The sequence below is a fragment of the Antennarius striatus genome, chromosome 2, assembly GCF_040054535.1.
Source record: "Antennarius striatus isolate MH-2024 chromosome 2, ASM4005453v1, whole genome shotgun sequence".
In the NCBI taxonomy this organism is placed as follows: Eukaryota; Metazoa; Chordata; class Actinopteri; order Lophiiformes; family Antennariidae; genus Antennarius; species Antennarius striatus.
The window spans coordinates 5712582-5720485 of NC_090777.1; the positions used below are offsets into that span (position 1 = coordinate 5712582).

General features: G+C 40.7%; 1 long non-coding RNA gene across 1 annotated transcript; it reads left to right on the forward strand.

Moving 5' to 3' along the window:
- The first annotated feature begins 428 nt into the window (after positions 1-428).
- Positions 429-2687, forward strand: LOC137587549 (uncharacterized). Its single transcript, XR_011033940.1, has 3 exons — positions 429-556; positions 651-799; positions 1007-2687. It is a non-coding gene; the product is annotated as an uncharacterized lncRNA (long non-coding RNA).
- Positions 2688-7904: the final 5217 nt, after the last annotated feature.

Sequence of the window (7904 nt, forward strand, 5' to 3'; positions counted from 1 at the left end):
CATTCATTTTCGTCCTCTGTATCCACCGTAGCAGGTCATGGGGAGCTGGAGCCTATCCCAGCAGTCACAGCGTGTGACGCCAGTGCACCGCGGACACCTAGTAATGTGCTTAGAAAATCATCGCAAAGAATGTCCATTAAAATTCTTCTATCTTTTTTATCTTCCTCTTTTCGGGTCGTGGGCAATGCTGAAGTCTATCCCAGCAGACCATGGACGACAGATGGAGGGGACACTCCAGACATATATCGCTGAGCCATATGAAAGAAACTACCATTCACACACATTCCCACACCTTTTGACTATCAGCGATACATATTTGTTGTATTTTATATATATATATATATATATATATTTATTTTTTTTAAATTTTATTTTATTTTTTTTATTGTTTCTAGGTACTGTGCCTTCAAAGTGTTTTGACCAACAACAGAACTTTGAAGGATGTGGCAAAACTGAGCCCTCACCACCAGACTTCATCTTTAGAGGCTTTCCACAGTTTAATCCTTCGATTTTCACCAAAGAATATAGTTTTGCCCTTTACTGGAATGCTTTATAGGTACATTAAGCAGGAGTTACTCCATTAAGAGACGCAGCCTAAACTGTGTTTTATTATGATCATCTGTTAATTTTTATCTTCTGTGAACTTCCAGACTCTACGTGGCTGCGATGTACTTCAATGAAAATGCAGACAGACCACAAGCCAAGACCGAGGGAGTTATACCCCTCTACAAGATCCACTTTCCAAAGGCTTTGAAGGGACAATGCAGAGTCAAACCTCACAGGACGAAGCCAACTATCTGTTAGTGTTGCAATAATTTAATATTTCAAACAAAGATGTTTTGAAATTATACTGGTAATTTCTCACAACAAAACACAGTAAAAGTAACCATACAAATAAATAAATTAGTAGCAAGTACCAGGAAGTATTTTGAACACAATTTTCTAAAGAAACAAATCAAACAATATCAATAAAAGTGAAGATATATCTTTGTGTTTTATTGAACAGGTTTTGTTGCTGACACGATGGACCTCATATTTGACAAAGTCTTGGTGGACCCCATGTCACACACAAATGAGATGTTGGCTATTCTTGTCCCAGAGAATCTGTCTGCTCAGTATGAGTGTCTGGACAAGGAGGAGGTCACTGTCAGCTCTGTGATCAGGTTCAACTGAGACTCAGTCTGTATCCAGCGTAGTGGGCTTTGTCATCAGGAAACTTCCGGCATATGCGAAGGATCACACAGGCTGGAATGACGATTCTACACCCTAAATAGCCCCAGCACCAGCCAGCAAAGGGGCAATAGGCTAGATGTCTGCACCGTCTACGGAAAAAGGGCACGACATTTTTTATTTCAAAGTATCCAAATTGAGGCAGAACTTTGTGGTTTAGCTGTGAGCTTGCTACCTGCATACCTCCAAACAGCAGATACTTTCTGCTTCTGTGGGCATCCGTTCACAGTGTCCACAGGAGCACCTGTACAATAAACAGAAGGTGAAGACATCTCAATATAGAGTAGATTAAGGGATCACTGTGCGATATCCATCCATCCATTTTCTTCCGATGTATCCGCCGCAGCGGGTCACGGTGAGCTGGAGTCTATCCCATCTGGCATAGGGGCACGAGGCAGGGGACACTCTAGGCACGATGCCAGTGCACTGCGGGTCGACACACAAAGACAAAAAAAACATGCACACACACACTCACTCCTATGGGCAATTTGGGACCGGCCAATTAACCTGAAGCGCATGTTTTTGGAGGTGGGAGGAAGCCTGAGAGAACCCACGCAGACACAGGGAGAATATGCAAACTCCGCACAGAGCGGGACTTGAACCCGGACCCGTCTTGTTGTGCAGCGACAGCGCTACTCACTGCGCCACCGTGCCACCCACTGTGCAATATACGTAGCTACATCAATTCATGATTAACTTGGTGTCATGGTGGTAAGTGTTAGCTCTGTGTGTCTGAGATAAGTTTGTCACAGAGGACTGCCGCAAATATTTTGTAGCTTAGTAACGGGTTAAATTCAGTATAATATAAAAAATAAAGTAACTTTGTCGTGAGCAGGAACTAGCATTATCTGCATGGTAATAACTATCAGAACCACCATCAGGCTTTACTGTCATTTATAGAGGTACAGCAACATTTTAGCAGTCAACACGTCCCTACATATACAACATACAAAATACATTATAAGACAGATAGGACATTATACTGTGTGATAAGAAGGGGGAGTTGAAAAAAAGTAGCTACCGGATGATGCTCCGGTCCTGTGAGGATGTAAGTTACAAAAAAAAGGACAGAACCAACTAAGTAACGTTCACATGTACTAACCAGAAACTAATCAGAAACGTCCTGCTGCAGCCGCACAGTCGGTGTTTCTTCAGGAGCCTCCACTTCTGGGTCCGACTCAGGGTCATAAATGTACGGTGACACAGTGGGGCCTTCGAACGCCATAGTGATAACAAATCTAATGCCTGTGTCCTGTTAAAAAAACAGAATATGGCTCCTTTAATATATTTTTTTCCCCAAAGACAGTTCAAATGTTCGTCATCTCCATGATTGTTTCAGCAATCACATTAAGGTTTGGGGGGGGGGGTTGTTTTGTAAATTAGCGGCCCTCTTTTAGTTTCTTCCGTCCGTGTATTTCAGACTAAACTGTGTAGAAAATAAATTCAACTGAGTGAACAGAAACAATTCAAATGATACTTTTTTGATAATATGAAAAAACTCAAATACATTAATACAATAAATACAGTGTCGTTCCTCTGTCTGGTTTTCTCTGTTGCAAATAAACGCAGATTATTAATGACATCCTATCACATGTTTTTTGTGTCATCAGGAATATAATATCTAAAGTGACTTGATTGAAAAGCTGTAACCAATGACTTATTTAATAAATGATTAATTTTTGACGCAGACCTCTCTGGTCCACTCCAGTGACAACTACTGTAGTTAGTGATTCTTTTCAGTTATGGGTTGTGAGAAATGAGGGGAAGTGTTTGTCTCTTATGTTCTGCACTGCCCCAATTTAGAAGAAATTCACACATGAAAAGCTAAATTGGTGTTTATTGAGACACCAATTTACATTCATTTTTATCACGTTTAAAATTCTATATTCTGCATGTGTTATTAATAAAGAGCCTCTGATCACAAAATGAGCAGTTTTTAGCAATCTATGCATCTTCAATTAATTTGTATTAGATGCAGCAGGTCTAAATCTACATAGCAGTGTCATTTTTGTTTAGGAGATCCACATGAAAGTAATTCCATTTTGTATCATGTCCCTCAATGGGATTTTGTGAACCACAAATACAGTTAAGGTTGACTGGAACGCATTGATTCCCTACTGCAAAAGGAAAAACAGTATTTGAAAGTATCCATGCTTCAGTGAGTCTCTTGGAGTTCCTTCCTGTCGTTGCTCTTGGTGGTCACTTTTGCATAGCCTCACATTTCATTATTGTCTGTTTGTAAGTCAGTTCCATTGATAAACTGTCCAAACTGACCAAATTAGATAGTAATTCCCCAAAAGACACTTTCTGATTAATTTCAATACTGACAAAAGTTGTGTTCAATTATGGCTAGACTTTTTCAGTGAAAATATAGCACTCTGCTGCCTCTGAGTTTCTGCTGCTATCAAGTGCAACAAATACACCCCCCCCCCATTACCATGGCATCAGTTATCAATTGTCTTCTTCAAAAACCTTACAAAGTTTATTTTATCTTTTTCATCGTAAATTTCCTTTTGAAGAAATGTTTATTGGTGACTTAGTTGAGTAGGCATCCTTCTATTTGTGGGCCATAGAATATCGGACAAGACCTGAAAATCAAAAGGTATTAATTTGTTATTTGTCTAAAAAACCACAAAACAGTAGCTCTCAAGTGATTTTAGAGTTTAATCAGAGGTCTAGTGCTGGTAGGGGAGGGTCAAGTGTTGTTAATCGATAGATACAGTAAATGCTCTCCTAACCTGAAGCTGTTTGGGTAGTGGTTGTTGTGGTTTTTAGCAACAGACATGTGCAGCCATGGTGTCCTCCTCTTTTTCATCTCTTCTCAGATTCAACCCTCTTAAGGTGCTGCAGCCCAAATGCCGCTTGCAGCAAATACTGTCATCCTCGCCCGACCCGGTGCCCAAGCCGGTGTCAGGGACGGCTTCTAAAGGGGCCACGACGCCAGTGGCCAATCCTCTGCTCACGCCCCCTGCGTGAGATTCACTTCAGTTATAGTCTCAGCATGTCTCATAGCTGGAGCTGAAGCTCTCACGTGCATTGCAGCCACTAAACAATGACCAAAAATAACACACTAGCAACTTTATGATATCCATTAAAATGTTCTTTCCCAAGCTCCCATACAAATGTTACATCTTCCAAACTTTCCAACTTCAGATGCATTGTTTATAATGATGACATGACAGGTGGAATTTCTCTCTAGGCACAGCTATGGTTAAAGTGGTATCCTTCACTGGGAAGCTGCATGAGCTGTAACTATTTAGCTAATGTAGTTCATGTTAATTCATGCTAATTAAGTAAGGGTAAATCCATTTGTTGCACATGAAATTCATTTATTCTCATAGGTTGATGTGTGTAGCATTGTATCTAGGCATGCTAAAAGGAAATACTATTTTGTTGTAACAGAATTATATGTCAACCAATGTCTGATTTTCAAAGGGTGATGAAATAATCACAAAAAAACCTGACTGTAAATAGTTTGGAGACAATCATTAGTTAATTCTCTACAGAAACTAACCAATCAGCCAAGTTTACAGTTAGATTCTAGACAGAACTGTGTTCAACTGCTTATCTCACTTAGGTTACTTTGATCTCATACACTTATGACCTTTGACATCTGGTGGCCTTTGAATTCAGTGACACTCTTCTGATAGCAGATCCCAGGTTATGTTTGATCACATATACACTTCAGCCTTTACCAGGTAAATTGTGTTTCCACCATTGGAAGGACTAAACAAGATTGCAACTCTTTAAGGGCAAGTATTTAGCACAACTTGATATGTAGACATCCTGGATCTGATGCGCCTCAAATGCGCCCCAACATGCGCCCCACATGGGGCAGCATTGGCTCAGTGGTAGAGCAGGCAGTAGAACGGGTCATCATTGTTCAGCGGTTCGATTCCCACTCCCACCTAAAGAAAACACCCAGAATGTGTTGGCAGTGCTCACCTCCGGGGCACTGCCGAGGCACCCTTGAGCGAGGCGCCGTCCCCCTTTACAAGTTGCTCATTTGGGGAGCCATCATCCAAAATCAGTCACCTGGTCAAGAGCTGGAGGACTAACGAGTTTATGTTTAGTGGCTACATGCGTGGTAGGAATGATGCTAATGCTGTGCTTTGTGCAGATCACAAATGATCACTGTTCACCATTATCACAGCACCTTGATTCCTTTGGACTGTCAATCACCACTCCAAGTCTAGATGCAGGTCCATTTCACCTAACACATGGGTTAGACTATTTGCATTTGTTTTATTCTCACCATTTGAGCTACTTTTCTCTGCCTGCGTCTGTCTTGACTTGTCCTGTCCTGAACCCATGATCACCGGAACTGATGTGTTTAATAATTGGATCACACAGGACACAGTTCATGAACCATCTTATACTAGAAGACTAACAAAGTGATGTGAAAAAAGCAAAACAAAAGCGGCATGTGAATACAGTATTACACATATTCTAGGCACTTAACGTTTTTTTGCTGCAATCATAATCAAGCACTGGGGGGCCATGGTTGTTCTGTTCAGTTGAAAAACGAAAGGGTGTAGAGAAGTCTGTTTCTGGAGGAGGCTAATTTAAATATTTAGTTGTGGATATGTTGTGGACACCCTGGTTCCCGATCATAGAAATCGTGTTAAAAATAAACTTCTCCATTAATTAATTTAATACGTTTGATTGTTTGACTGTGAATGAATGAATGAATGAATGAATGAATGATTGTATTAATTTTTTTCTGAACTTCATGTACTACTTCAAACTTAGTGATTTCCTGTAACTTTTCCTGAATGATAGCAATACATGTAAACAAAACATTAGCACGTTGTGCGAGGTCATTCTTCTATGCCTACCACAGACTTGCTTAGAGTTAATTCATTAATAAATTCATTCATTCATTCATTCATTCATCTTCTTATCGCTTCATCCGCTCTAGCGGGGATCTGGAGCCTATCCCTGCTGACTATGGGCATGAGTCGGCGAAAAAAAAAAGTCCAGGCATGATGTTAGTGCACCACGGAACCACACAGAGACACAGACAAACACGCACTCACTCACTCCTATTGGGACCAGCCAATTAACCTGAAGTGCGTGCATTTGGAGGTGGGAGGAAGCCAGAGAACCCGGAGAGAACCTATACAGACATGGGGAGAACATGCAAACTCCGCACAGAGCTTCTCCGTGTCTCCATGTGGATTTATACTCTACATTATAAAAATTCACATGCTCTGCAAGTACACTTACATAGAATAAATAAAGTAGTTGTAGTAGTAGTAGTAGATTCCGACTTTTGGCTTGTGTCCGTAGCCAGTAAAAGTGTTGTAGCTGCACTTTACGTCACACACTACAGATGTTTCGAATGGATTTAAACGAGAGAAGTCAAACTCTTCCTTTTGGAAGGCTTGCAGCGAGCCATGGCTCTCAAACCCCTTCAGTTTTTGTTGGTGTTCCACATTTGATGCAGCTTAGAGCAGCTTTTTCCTCACCTGTCCGTTGACTCACTGCATGCATCTTGTGTTTAGTATTGTGGCTTCTGCTGCATTTGTCTTATAACCACCTATTGTCTCTGCCTGGTCAGGTTTGACTACTGCAGGTTGATAGAGCTGGACTATGTTCCCATGGAGGCTGGCTATATGGTCTCAATGCGTCCAACTAAAAGCTATTCATCCACAAAGTCTCCAACTAAAGGATTCAGTTCCACCAAGTCTCCAGAGCGCCACAGTCGTTCAACTAACTCGCCCTCTACTCCTCGTTCTCGGTCTGTTCTGACTACCTCCTCAGGCCGCCTGAGTATTTCTAACCCTTTGAAGCATGGGAATGAGTCTTTTGCATGACATTATGTTGTGGAAATACTGTACTTGAGGAAATAGTATCCACTCTGTTCCTTCCTGTTTGTCCTCCTTTCTCAAAGCATTTTCAAAGTATGTAAAGGGATGTTTCTGTGGTTTTATCATGATTGTTTGGTTTCCTTTAATTGTTGTTTTAGACTAAATTTACTTTCATAAAGACTGCTGACTTGTTTGGTTGGTGTCTCGTTTCTGAGACAGTTTCACAACAGTTCTTTGAATGTATGTTTATACAGTACGTGTGAGACTTTTATATTGCCTTGTTGTGTTTGTGGACCCAAATCTACCCAATTCATTTTGAACTTTGTCATCAGGTTTTATTTGACAGAATTCACTTTTATCTCAGTGTCTTCAATGTGTTTTCTTGGTGTTACCAGGAAGAGATTAACATGTCTAATCTTTCTTTTGGCCAGACGGACCCCGGCCCTGCCAAGTAATAGAGATCCCTTTGGCAGCACGTCAATCAGCAGCAGCAACACAGGCTCTTGTAAAGGCAGTGACTGCAGCCCCACCAAAGGGTAGAGTACCAGAAATGGCATGTTCACTAATAGAAAGTAAATACAGTAGATTTTACAAACATCCTGAATTTGGCAAATGTTTCTTTTTTGACATTATTGATCAACAAAGCAAAGATGACATGTTTCATGGCCCATTAGCAAATGGCTGATGTTGGACAGCAACATTAATGACGTAAGCTAAAATTAATATTCAGTGGTGTTACCCAGTAAACTGGGAAGTTAGGCAAAACATAAGTACATTTGATCCATGTGGGTAACCATAAAGTAAACTTGATTACTGGAGGTAATCAAGGCAGAATAATAGTAAAAATAATTTCATATACAA